A 9,891-nucleotide genomic window follows, 5' to 3' on the forward strand; every position below is an offset into this window, starting at 1 on the left:
CAGTGCCAGTCGTGAGAAAGAAGTGAATAGTTAAACAGTCAAGGTTAATGTTTTAGTAGCTGACCTATATTCAGCTGACCAGTGTACAGTGAGAGAATCATAGCAGAAAACGCCAAATATATCTATAAACTCAAGGAAAGTCAGGTTGTAGGTGGCGTTACTCCCCTCAGTGTTTTAAAAATGGCTGAGTCAGCAGAACAGGTCAGGCAGTCAACACCACACAACCCCCGATAAATGGAATTGAGGGGGATTTGGAAGGATAAAACCATGGATTAAACCTTTCTGATCTACCAGAATGGAAAGGAGTTAGAAGTTAATTGGGGAAGCCAGACTGTGAAGTGAGATGGGAAGGGGAGTGTGTAATAAGGGGTTAACTGTAAGGGTTTTGTGAAGTTAAGGGAAAAGTGAGCAGTGAAGAGGGTTTTGAAGAGGAAATTTTACTAGTAATTCAGTGGTGATTGCTAAAGCAGATACTAAGTGTACTAGGGACTGGAAAAGAGAAATAAATATTATTGTATATGAGTAAAAGAGCGAAGAGTGAAAATGGCAGGCATTAGGGGGGTACAGGCTGCCATAATTATATTTATATTTCTTCTTCAATTCCATGAAGAAAGAAATCAGTCATGGGGGCTGGAAAAGGTGAATGGAGTAACAGCGCCCTGGACAGTAAAAGCCCAACAGTTGCCATCCTACCAGAAAAGTAAATGTCACTATCGCTGCAAGGTATGGCAACACCGCATACCCAAACAAAAACAGTGGCACACAGCTCTTATTGTAGCGCTCTTAAGTGGTGATATCCAAATTAATCCAGGACCTCAAACTATTGTGCAGAGGCAAAACAGACAGATAAATGACGGCGATAATGACGGTCTAGTAGCTAGGAATGATAACCTTAACTCCATATGTAATGCATACATAGGTCAATGTGAGACAATACAGCCATTATTATCTCAAACACTACCAAACAGGTGCATACACTGTACTAAAGTATGCATGAAAAACAGAAAAGGCACCTTATGTAAAATGTGTAAGGGGTGGGTGCATGATGGATGTATGTACAATTATAGCAACGGTGCCAGAATTCATTTTGTGTGTAACAAATGCACTTTGGCACAGTTACCCTTTAGCAGTGATGACACTGATTTACCTAATTTTAATACAAATGACCCATTGCCATATATTGATGATTATGATTGTTTTATGAAAACAGGCCTTCACTTTATTCATGTCAATGCAAGATCACTTCTTCCTAAATTGGCAGAGATTAGGATTCTAGCTAACAAAATTAGGGCGGCAGTTATAACCATCTCTGAATCTTGGTTGGATGATACGGTGACTGACGACGAGGTCAAAATAGATGGTTACAATATAAAACGCTTAGATAGGAACAGAAAGGGTGGTGGAGTATGTGCCTACATTAGAAATGACTTAGCTTACAACCCAAGACCTGATTTAAATAACAATAAACTGGAGATTCTATGGTTTGAAGTGCTGCTTCCTAAGACCAAACCCATCTTAGTAGGAACTAGTTACCGCCCTCCTACCCAGGACCAGTTCTTAGAAGACTTTTCCAGAGTCTTGTCCGGAGTTGAAAACAATTGCGAGACAATAATACTGGGCGACTTCAATATCTGTTTTCAGCAGCAAAATAACGGGCTATGCAAAAGGTATAAGCAAATTCTAGGATTAAATAGTTACACTCAACTAATTAATACTCCAACCCGGATCACACAGTTCTCAGCCACCCTAATTGACCACATACTTTGTAACCGCTCTGAGAACATTAGTCAGTCAGGCGTCATTACCACAGGTCTTAGTGATCATTTCATCATTTACTGCACCAGGAAAATCACTAGGGATAGGATAGGCCTACACAGGACAATAAAAATGAGGTCAACTAGAAACTACAGTAAAGAAACACTGGTAAATAGGCTACACAATTGTGACTGGACAGAGATAACAAGTTGCACGGACGTAAACGATGCCTGGGAAAAATTCAAAACAATGTTCACTACCATCCTTGATAATATTGCACCAGTTAAAGAGGTTAGGATTAAACGAAGAACTGAACCCTGGATGAATACTGAGATATTAGATAATATGAAATTCAGAGACCAGCTGCTAAAAAGATTTAAAGCAAACAGACAGGATATTGCAGCACTAAATGAATTCCAAAGGGTGAGGAACAGAGTACAGAGACTTATAAAAGGAGCAAAGGCAAAGCACTACTGCTCAAAAATTGAAGAGTATAAGCATAACCCCAGAAAGCTCTGGCAACAACTAAAACAGTTGGGGTATAGCCATAAGCCAGTAGATAGGTCTAACATAGTACTCACTATCGATAATGAGGTATGCCACGAAACATCTAAGGTGGCAAATTGCTTTAATTCCTACTACACATCTGTTGCATCAACACTAGTAAGTAAACTACCAGCTGCATCAAATACCTTTAACACAGACTCTGATAAGTTTCAAACATACTATACCAATAAAGGGGTAACCCCAAACAGTTGTCAACTAGTAAGTGTATCTCATGACTTTATTCAAAAAGAACTAAGCAGGTTAAACCCAACTAAGAGCACAGGCCCTGATAACATCCCGTCTAAGTTCCTAAAAGATGGTGCTTCTGAACTGTCAATCCCTATTGCTCACATAATAAATCTATCAATCACCACTAATACCGTACCGGAGGGGTTCAAGGAGGCCAGAGTTACTCCTATCTTCAAGAAAAATAGTAGGTCTGATGTAAGCAACTATAGGCCTGTTAGTATACTCAGTATAATATCTAAAATTCTAGAGAGGGCGGTGTATTCTCAAGTAGTTAAGTACCTTAATGACAACAACATTCTCCATAGCTATCAATCGGGCTTTAGAAGATCCTACTCAACCGACACCTCCCTTATTAATCTGATGGATTACCTGAGAACTGAAATGTCAAAGGGGAACCTCATAGGTATGGTAACCTTAGACCTGCAAAAGGCCTTCGATACTGTCAACCACAATATATTATGTAATAAACTTCAAGCTATCGGTATAGGTTCTGTAGACTGGTTTAAGTCCTACCTTAGCAACAGGAGACAAATAGTCAAAATCAACAAAACAGAATCAGAACCCCTGCCGATAACATGTGGAGTTCCCCAAGGTAGTATTCTGGGTCCCTTATTATTCTTATGTTATGTCAATGATATGCCTATCAGTGTCAAGTGCAAACTCCTACTGTATGCAGATGACAGTGCTCTGTTAGTGTCAGGTAAAGACCCACAAGATATTGCTAATGTTTTAACACTGGAACTGGAGTCCTGCAGCAAATGGTTAGTAGACAACAAACTATCATTACACCTAGGGAAAACTGAAGCCATTCTCTTTGGCACGAAACATAAACTGAGAAGGGTAAATAATTTTAATGTTCAATGTAATGGGGAGCCCATCACTTTGGTTTCATCAGTAAAATATTTGGGAATCCCCTTTGACCCATGCATGTCAGGAGAATTGATAGGGAACAGTGTAGTAAAGAAAGCGAATGCCAGACTGAAGTTCCTGTATAGACAAGCACAGTGTCTACCTACTGAGGCTCGCAGGACCCTATGTCTAGCCCTTATACAATGCCATATGGATTACGCTTGCTCTTCTTGGTACTCTGCCTTGACAAAAAAACTGAAAGATAGACTGCAAATCACCCAGAACAAAATCGTAAGATTCATCCTGGGGCTGGGACCAAGAGAACATGTAGGCCAGGATGAATTACAGCAGTTGGATATGCTGAATGTTGAAGACAGAGTAAAACAACTGAAGCTAAATCATGTTTATAAAATTGCTCACAAACAATGTCCAGAATATCTTGCTGTCAATTTTGTCAAGGTTGGGAACCAAAGCAATCATAGTACTAGGGGGAGAGAGCACAACTTTGTAGTACCCACAGTCAGTGGCCAGGCTTCAAACACCTTTTATTGTACAGCAATAAAGGAATGGAACAGACTGCCCGCACATGTCAAAGCCAGTCATAGCATGAACCAGTTCAAGAAGAGTGCCAAAAGGTGTCTGATGAATGTAGCTACAGAAAGGGAGGGGAATGATTTTCTATTTTTTAGCTAACATACGTGTAAATTTTACCTTATTCCTAGTAATGACCCTCGTATTGTAGATAGTCTTAATGACCTTCGTGTAGTAGATAGTCTTTTTAGTATGATAATAAGATGTTATCTTCATTGTAGAATAATAAGAAAATATTATAACCTTTATATTATAATAATAAGGTAAAAGGACCCCAATGGAAATAAGTCACTCTGTCTGACTTTTTTGGGTTATCCTAGGTTCTCTACACATATGCTGCTATGTATGATAATTCTATGTAACTGTATTTGTGTATACCTGAATAAACTTACTTACTTACTTACTTCCACTTGGGCCCTGGGGGCCACGTTTGCCATGCTCTCCACGCACGACACCCGTGCCACCTGGCACCACCTGCTGTCGCTGCTCACCTCCACTAGCGCACCGCCCCCCATCTACCGATGCTTTCTTCCCTGTTCGTTGAACCGGTGTCAGGACATCGTCAGAGTCCAACATTGCTGCCACCCTCTTCCTCGTCCCAGCGTCCTTCTCCATGTTTGTGACTGGATCGTCCACACGATGAACCTCCACCACCACCTTCGTCTCAGCCTTCTGACGAGGGGTCACCACGTCCCCGCCAGCCCCACCAGCACCAACAACCGCCTCCTGCTGCTCGACTGCCACAGACACGATCTCCGCACTGGCTGTCGGCACAGCCGGGGAGACCACATCCGTAGATGAGAACATGGTATGCAAAACAGACGCTATTGTCGCATCCAAGTCCTCCACTTCCACCGTCACCTGGTCCTCCCTGAAAGCCTGCTGTACCACCGGCGATGCAGGTGACTCGAGAGACGACAGCTCCAGATTCGACACCACCACTGGCTCAATCTCCTCACTCCAAAGCCGACCGTGCCCACCATCTCCTTTTCGTCCATGTATGGGAGCCTCCTGCCCATCGTCATTCGTTGATCCACCGGCCGGCCTTCTGGCCTGCCCTCGCTGCCCACACTCTGCTGCCATATGATCATAGTCACAGCAGAGGCGGCACGTCCATCGTTGACCAGCATACGACACCATGACCTGTGTGCGGAAGTCATCAAGGTACACATACGATGGTATGGCCTGGCGTAGAGACATCTTAAGGGTAAACGAACCGTCTGGGAGACCAGCATACGCCCCAGACACCCTATTGCCTTGTTTAGCCATGTGTACCACTCCGTATCTGCTGAAAACACTGCGGAGATCCGTTGCATCGGCCTCGAAGAGCACATTGCGCAGTTTCACCCACGTATATTGCCGAGAGACATCCACCATACGCACATGCACTTCAGGGGACACATCTACGCAGAGATCTTGGAATTGCTCAACCAGCTTCTCGTACACTGGCTCGTAGAGTAGTTTCACAAATATCCGGTAGGCGCCATTTAATGCCACACCATACAAATCCTTGTCCGCAATACCATAAGTGTCACGGATAATCTTAGGTAGCAAAACTTGTTCATTCTCAGGCGTAATCGCCCCCTGAACAAGCTGTATACCAACGGTATTCACCCGCCTCCTCACGCTGAATACCATGACGTCACTGGATAGCTTGCTAGACTGTCAGCAGAGAGGTATGAGGCACGTCCACACTCCCTGGCAGCTAGGTCGCGAAATGTATGGTTTTTGAGGAGATATAATGTGGATGTATGCTTTATACAAGAACATAATTATAAGATAGGCTGTGCATTGGCATTAAAGGGTTATAAATTGTATGTAAGTGGGTCTGTTAGGTTAAAAGGGGGAGTGGCAGTGGCTGTGAAGGAAAATAGTCCCTTACGTATTATAAAGTGGGAAGAAGGGGGGGGAGGGTAGTGAGGGTGGATGGTGAGTGGGGAGCATCTCGAGTATGTTTCATTGGGGTTTATATGCCAGCGGAGAATATAATCAAAGTAAAAGAGGATTTTGTGAGAGACGTTTTGGTGTATTTTTTAAGGGGTTTACCTCTAGTCACTGTAATTGGGGGGAATGGAACTGTGTTATAAGGGGGGGGGAATGGAACTGTGTTATAAGGGGGGGGACGTGGAGCCAAGGGGGGCGGGTTGTGTGTTACGGTCATTACGGTACAGGATGCTTACGTGGAGGGGAGTGAGGCTTGATTATTATTATTATTTTCAAGGGGGAAGGGCTAAACGGAGGATGCTTGGGGGGGGGATGTGGAAGGCATTCAGGCTTAATTCGGGGAAGGCACAGATCCAATTCCCTAAACGTGGAGGGGAGTGAGGCTTGGAGAGTGGATTACACTTTTGTTAGGAGAAATTATTTAGCGAGGTTAGATAGGATTTATATAACGGGAGCAGTTAGGGTAGGAGGGGTAAAAACAGTGGACGTAGGGTTTTCGGATCATAGGGCAGTTTTGGTAGAGCTGGATTGGGAGGGTGTGGTAAAGGTATATTCAAGTTTCTGGAAGTTAAATGCGAGGTTGGTGAGGAGTGAGGTGGTGAACGCAGAGTTTAGAGACTGGTGGAGACAATTGTGGAGGGCAAGGGATGGGGTAGGGAGTATTTTGGATTGGTGGGAAAATAGGGCTAAACCTGGTATCGCGGGGTTATATAAATATAAAGGAAGGGAGGAGGCGAGGTGGAGGTACGGTTTACAGAATTATTTGGAACAGCAGCTCAATGAGTGTTATGTGAGAGATGAGGAGAAGTCTTTTGAAGAAATATCAGGGCTAAGAGAGAGACTAAGGGACATACATAATGAAAGATTTGATGAATTAAGGGTAAGGGCAGGTATGGATGCCGTGCTATGGGGAGATAAACCGTCGGGTAGTGTGTTAAGAAGTTTTCGCATTAGACAACAGGAGTCCACTATAATACTTTTAGAGGTTAGTGACGATTTGGAAGGTTATACTGAGGGGCAAATGTTGGTGACAACTGAGGGGATAAGTAATTATGCGGACTATTGGTTTAAAAGGAAATGGGAAAAGGGTAACGTGGGGATAGCTAATAAAGAAAGAGGAGGGGTGAAGGCCTTGGGGAAAGGTGGGGAGGACAGAGGGGGATTGGAGGGAATAATAAGTATGGAAGAAGTGAAAGAGGCGGTGTTCAATTTAAGTAAGGGGAAAGCACCGGGAATTGAGGGGCTTTCCAATGATTTTTACAGAGTGCATTGAGAAACCATGAATGTTTGTTTGGTTCAGGTATTGAATTGTATGCTGAAGAAAGGGAAATTGGGAACGTCACAGAGGACGGGTGTGGTCGTGCTTGTAAAGAAAAAGAGGGAGGGGAGAACACTGAGCACGTACAGGGCCATATCTTTAACGTGTACGGATTATAAGATTTTTGCGAAGATTCTAGGGAACAGGATGAAGAAGGTAATAGGTGGTATTGTGCACAAGGGTCAGTTGGGAATTCCGGGTCGTAGTATGATGGATGGACATAGTCGTATTAGGGAATTTTTGCAGGGTTGTAAGGGTGGTGGAATTTTGGGCATTGACTGGGAGAATGCTTATGACGGTGTGAATAGAGAGTACATGGTTGACACTTTAAGGCTTATGGGTTTTGGGGAGGGAATAGTAAAATGGGTGAAGACCTTGTATGCAGAAGCTACGATTCAGGTGCAAATTAATGGTAGGTTGGGTAGCGTGTTGAAAATGGAGAAAGGTTTGAGACAGGGGTGTCCTATGTCTCAAATTCTGTTTGCATGTATGCAACACCCGTTTTATGGAATGGTTGAGGAAGCAACAACATTACAGGAGGAGGGGTCGGGGTTCACAGAGGTAGTTGGTTATGTAGATGACACAACAATACTGATCAATGATGTCGAAGGTTTGCAAAAGGTGGAGAGAGTAATGAGGTTTTTTTGAGAGGCGTCTGGCATGCATGTCAACAGAGCTAAATCGAAATTATTAGAGATAGGAGATTGGGTGGGGGGTAGAATGGGGGTGGAGTTTGGATGGGATGTGACTGAACAGCTGAAAATTTGTGGGATTATCTATATGGCAGATGAGCAAGAGGCTAGACAGAGTAATTCGGAATTGGTGGGAGAGAAAGTTGTACAACGGATTAGGGACCTAAGAGCGAAGGATGTTACTCTAATGCAAAGGGCAATAATAAATTCATTGGTTTATAGTAAAGTGTGGAACGTGGCAGTGGTGTATCCTTTACGGGAACAGGAGATAAAGGAGATACGTGCTTCGTTATATATGGGGTTTTGGACGAGCATGGCTAAGTAAAGAGGTGGTTATGACGAATGTGCGCAGAGGGGGAGTAGGGCTTTTGATGCTAGGGCCGAGGGTAAAGGCCATGTATGTTAAACAAAAGTACGTAAGAGGGGGGGGGGGGTAAAAGGGGTGAGGGTTGGGAGGGTGATGGGGGATGTACGACGATGGTGGGGAGGAAAGAACTTAATGGAATGTGAGAATATGCTAAGGGTTATGTTAGTAATAGGTGAGGTAAAAAAGCTCAAGGTGGGAAGGTTGGTAGAGATGAGTAGGAAACCAGAAGTCATGCAAGGGGTGGCGGTATACCCTTTGTATGATTGGGGTACGATTTGGCATGATTTCCAGAAACTCAGGTTAATGCCGAGGGTAAGGGAGTTAGTTTATAGGTTTGTAATGGGGATTTTAGCGTCAAGGCAGGCTTTGTGTGTGATAGGTTTGGTAAAGGAGGCGAAATGCGAACATTGTGAGGAATCGGAAACAGCTTTTCATGCCGTATATTTTTGTAGGGAGTTGGGGCAGGTAAGGGTGTGGCTGGCTAGAGTCTTCAAGTTAATGGGTGGGGGCAATGTAGAGCTCCTGCGTGCCCTAACTTTAGAGGTAAGGGGGGTGTCTGAGGTTGTAAAGAGAGCCATTCTGTACATTGTGACAGATTTCTTGTTTTATTCCTGGGGCTTGAAGGAAAAAGGCGGGGGGATTAGGGTAAGGGCAATTGCGGCAGGAATTTATCGCACAGTAAGCAGAAATAAACTCATTTATGGTAACAGGTGGGCAACTGCGTTCCCGGAGGCATATAGAAATATAACGGTAAGGGGACTCAGTAATTTGGCTACTTAAGTACTAAGGGACCATTTTCCTTTTCTAGAGCGAATTATGACCATAATGAAGGATATGTAAATGTGGTAGGATTGTCATGAGAGTTGTATGGGAGGGATGACATGTCAGATGTGGTGTAATTGGAGAGTTTTCTTGTGTGTGAATGTTTTAGTTTAACCATGTGTTGAAAGACAAGAGGTCATTGATGATCATAGTTTTAATAAGGTAAATGATCTTTGTAAGTGAGACAACTAGAAGAGGGAACAATCAAAGCATTGTTAACATTTTGGTATAAAGTATACAGAGTAATCATGTTTTTCTCAAAATTATTCAATTGCCTTCCTTTTTCCTAATAAAGGATTAAAATATAAGGTTGTAAAAGTCTTACCTATTGTTGTGTTAATATGTGTGTATGAGTCGGTGTGGGTATGTGTGATCGAGTATATACGCAAATGTATATATATGTAAGAGTATAGGTATGTATGTTACCAATTTTTAAAAGGCTGCCTTCTGTGTAAGGCGACCTTTTTAGCATGTGCATATAATGTTATTGTGAGATACAAGGTACTCACAATATGTAACATATGTAACATACACCGTGAATATAGAACCTAACATGGGGGGGGGGATTAAAAGGGGGAGATTGTGTGTTGTCAGGAAGAGAAAGGTTTATGGGGGATAATTATAACTGAAGTTTTTTTAAGTTCATATGGTTAACCATGGTTGTCCATTTCATATATATTGTTAAAAATGTCAGAGGATATATAATATGGGAAGTGGTCATCTTATCAGAGGGCTTTTTCCATGGTATAGTAGGAATA

The 9,891-nt window shown here is 43.0% G+C and overlaps 1 protein-coding gene across 1 annotated transcript in view; it reads left to right on the forward strand.

The window, feature by feature from the left end:
- Positions 1 to 9,891, forward strand: part of l(2)41Ab (lethal (2) 41Ab) — a 45,335-nt gene that overhangs the window by 20,905 nt on the left and 14,539 nt on the right. The gene's annotated exons all lie outside the window — the stretch shown is intronic.

Source organism: Cherax quadricarinatus, chromosome 53, assembly GCF_038502225.1.
Source record: "Cherax quadricarinatus isolate ZL_2023a chromosome 53, ASM3850222v1, whole genome shotgun sequence".
NCBI lineage: Eukaryota > Metazoa > Arthropoda > Malacostraca > Decapoda > Parastacidae > Cherax > Cherax quadricarinatus.